The sequence below is a fragment of the Vicia villosa genome, linkage group LG2, assembly GCF_029867415.1.
Source record: "Vicia villosa cultivar HV-30 ecotype Madison, WI linkage group LG2, Vvil1.0, whole genome shotgun sequence".
In the NCBI taxonomy this organism is placed as follows: domain Eukaryota; kingdom Viridiplantae; phylum Streptophyta; class Magnoliopsida; order Fabales; family Fabaceae; genus Vicia; species Vicia villosa.
In genome coordinates, this window is record NC_081181.1 from 60440620 (window position 1) to 60444545 (window position 3926).

The 3926-nt window shown below is 40.3% G+C and overlaps 1 long non-coding RNA gene across 1 annotated transcript; it reads right to left on the reverse strand.

Moving 5' to 3' along the window:
- Positions 1–621: 621 nt before the first annotated feature.
- On the reverse strand, positions 622–2313 carry LOC131650880 (uncharacterized). Its single transcript, XR_009298329.1, has 3 exons — positions 1724–2313; positions 1376–1632; positions 622–1304 (listed from the first exon to the last, which is right to left on the reverse strand). It is a non-coding gene; the product is annotated as an uncharacterized LOC131650880 (long non-coding RNA).
- Between the last annotated feature and the right edge of the window lie 1613 nt (positions 2314–3926).

The following is a 3926-nucleotide window of genomic DNA, read 5'->3' on the forward strand; positions in this document are numbered from 1 at the left end:
TGTATACCCACTTCACATCAATTGCCTTCTTGCCTTGAGGCAGTTCGACAAGGGACCAAGTATTGTTGTCTTCGATGAACTTCACTTCCTCATTCATAGATTTCACCCATTTCGAATCCTTCAATGCCTCATTTGCATTAACGGGTTCGACATCTGCGTAGAAAGCGTAATGTACCTGTTGCACCCCAAAATTTGCCCTCTTTCTCTGTGCTATAAGTTATCAACGACATTTATCTCGTCGTTCAAAAATCAAGAAAAATTAAAGAGTTCCTATTGTTTTGAGACTGTTAAATCAAGAGGTCTGTGAGGTGAATTGCAAAGAAATGAGTCATGGTACAAGGTTATGAGCCTAAGGAGGGCATTGTGTTTATGGCGGCATTATACTTTGATTTATTGGTGGCTTCCTGTGCAAGTTTGAGTTAGATTGATGTTATTAAATAGAGTTGAGGGGTCCATTGAAGTTGCAAGTGGATCGAAGTTCACTCTTCAAGAATGTTCATTTAAGTATTGATTCAAATCCCATTCAACATTCAAGTTCATCATTATTCAAATATCATCCAAAGACTCATACAAAAGGAATACAAGTTTTATAACATAAAAGTTTCGTATTGCATCTTCAACTTCAAAAACTTCAAAAATCTTCTTGAATGTTATCAAAGCTATACACTTGTTACACGTGTTCATAAGGCGTAAAGTATTACAAATGCACAGGTTTGGAACAAAGCCCTCACAAGGGTTACAAGGTACTAAAGGTTTTATTACATTCAATATTACATAAAGTTTCATGAAAGTCATAATTCCTGAGCCTAAACCTATGTTAAGGCCCTCGTAATCTTCAAGTTCTTATGATCTCCCGCCATGATCCATTTTGCTCCACGCCACAACCTTCACACAATCAAATGAACCGAAAGCTCCCTGCAAAAACAGTCAAAATAGCAGCGCAACGCAACATGAATAGAAAACTGGTTCAGTCGACATCTAAACCAAAGGACCCGCATAGTCCTAAAATAGGACTGTGCACAATTGAAACCGGGCTGCAGCATCACAATAAAACAGTTCACTTATGCAATCAAAAACCAAGACACAAAATTTCAATTGGGAGGAGGAATATAACAGAATCACAGAAAAGAGAGAACAGAATAAAAAGAGAAGGAGGGAGGACGGAATGGAAAAAGGAAAAAATATGTAACAACCTGTAACAAACTTTCTGGGGATCGATTGAAGCTCTCTTCATACCTCTAACCGAAATCTTCTTCATGTCCATTCATCGAAATCTTGATCTTCTTCAATCTTCAATCTTCTCCCTAATAGAAATACAATAGAAAACTCAGAAAAAAGGAGAAAAATCGATAGCAAAAGAAAATCAGAAACAAACCTTGTAATGAACTCTCTCTCCACCGGTCCTCACCTTCATCATCTTCATCATCTCTGTATCTATGGCATCTTCATCTTCATTCATCTTCCTCATAACATTCAACTCCACACTAAACAGAAAACTCACGTTATATTCATTCAGTTCCTTCTTCACACTTCAATTCGGTTCTTCATCCAAGAACCTGCAGAAAACTAATCTGCATCTGCAGCAACAATTCACGATCCATCCATCATTCTTCGTCAATCACCGAGTCTAACCTGTAACAGAAAATCAAGCTTCAATCACAATTGATAATCTCCAGAAAATCTTCATTCCACAAATTCAGAAAACAAAGCTAAATCTCTGAACCTTTGTCCCGCCCATCCTCATCGATGAACCTTCAATCTCCAGAAACTCGCTTATTCAATCAAATTCATTTGCGATTCTTTACACCTTCCATCAATCTTCAACCTGCTTGAATAACGATATATCACACCACAATCACGAACAACAACTCAGAAGAATAAAAAACTTAACAGAAGAGATCGAGAGAGTTCGAGTTTGAGACGGAGAGCTTGATTGAGAGACGAGAGAGTTTGAGTTTGAGACGGAGAGGGTGAGGGACTTGATTCGAAAGTGATGGTGGTCGGAGATTTGCTCTTCATCGGAAAAGGTGGAGCTCTCCATTTTCTCTGCTGCGTCTGATGCGTGAGGAGAGAGATGAGAGTGTCAGGTCCGATGATGAGATTCGGGTGGTTTACGGCGTCGATTGAAACCTCACCGGAGAGGGAGGCTGTTCCGACCGCCACGCCGTTCGTCCATGAGGAGCAGGAGAGAGTCTGAGAACAACAGGTCCAAGGGTCACACGTAAACCCTAATCCTCTTCCCTTTTTTAATTTTTCTCTGTGTTAATTGAAATTAATTGAAATAAAGCCATGATTAGTGTGTATCAAGTGTGAATTAACAAAATCAGATTAATGAACTTGAATTAGTGTTAATTGGATCAACAAAATATCTGTTGGGCCTTATCACTGGATTGCTATCTGTATACCCCCCCTGAGCCCATTCTTTTCATGTTAGAAATAGCCTTTTTGCAAATAGTTTCTTTTCATATATTTTTAGGTGATAAAATGCAAAAAAAATCAATCATTTTGTTAGAGTTTTCGAGCTTATTAGATAATAATCAAAAAAATGTTAATCTTTTGTGTGTTAGAATTTGAATGCTTTGTTACATATTTTTGTTCTAATTTTTAGATGAAAATGAATATAAAAAAACATGTACTATTTTCTTGTTAGAACTTAAATGTTTTGTTTCATAGTGTAGTTCTAATTCTTTGATAAAATGCCATAAAAAACAATTTAATCTTGCTAGATTTTCTTTTAGAATTCATTTAGAATTTAATTGCTAGTATTTTCTATGGTCGGTGCATGCTTCCTTGTTATTACTGATGCATTTGCTGAGATGTGCGAGGTACTTCGAGAGAGCTTTCGATTGCGTTTCGACTTGCTTCGTGTTCCACTTTATTTGTGGGACACGAATTCGCTTCCGGTGCGATTGATTTGCGTCGTGTTCCACTTTATTTGTGGGACACGAACCTATTTCCGATGCCAGTCACCTGATCTCTCATTCATTGAGATGTATACTCTTGTATTGTCTGGCTTGTGTTCTCTTGCAGGTTCGTGTGGTTATGCTCGACGGGTACCACATGTCGCTCGTGATTTATTTTCACGACGACGCTTTCTGACTCGCTTTGCTTGATGATGGCTTACGCGAAGTATTCCGGACTTCTCTGCTTACGCTTGCTAGCTCATTGCGGATTTGCTATCCGTTCACTATTGTCTCCTTGCCCCTTTTACCGCTTTCTCGCATCATCCTTTAACATGAGAAGTAGGACTTAGACATGCATCTGGCCAAGCCCTCGAAAGAGGCTCTGTTTTTGTTGGTGTGTTTATATTTGTGCTTTGCGGCAGGGAGTCACGGTGTAATAAGTCCTATATGGCACTCCGTTAAGTCCTCATGGAAGGCATGCGGAAAGGGTTAGCAATCAGCCCCCGCCCAGTCTCATCGAGTCCGTTCGGTATGCGCACTCTATGCGTCGCTCGCTTCTAAACCAGCACAAGATCTTGTTATCGAGTATGTCAGGAAAAGGGTTCATGTAGCCGGACCCCCACCTTTCTTATAGCTCGCGTCGCTCGACGTTGATGCTCGGTGTACGCACGCACCGTTTTCCTTTACGATCCGTGACGGCTTGGTTGCTGAGAGGGACTCGCTCCTCTTGTCTATGGCCCGATCATTTTCGCGAGGTCTAATGCTTGGTTGACTTGGGTTGAGCTGCTCCCCTTGGCTATGGCGGGACCGCCTTTCTACCATTCGGCCAGTGCCGTTGGTTTATTTGCTTTACGAGCGGATGCTCGTTTGTGTGCTATTTGTTTGCTTTCGCTTCTCCCTGTAGGTTGATTAGTTTAGTTTAGACTGGTACCCTTTGTATGTTAACATTAGGTAGCAAGCTTTCCCCCTTAGCTTAGGTTTTCCTCATGCATTCTTTAAAACACAAACCACACTCTTTGATTT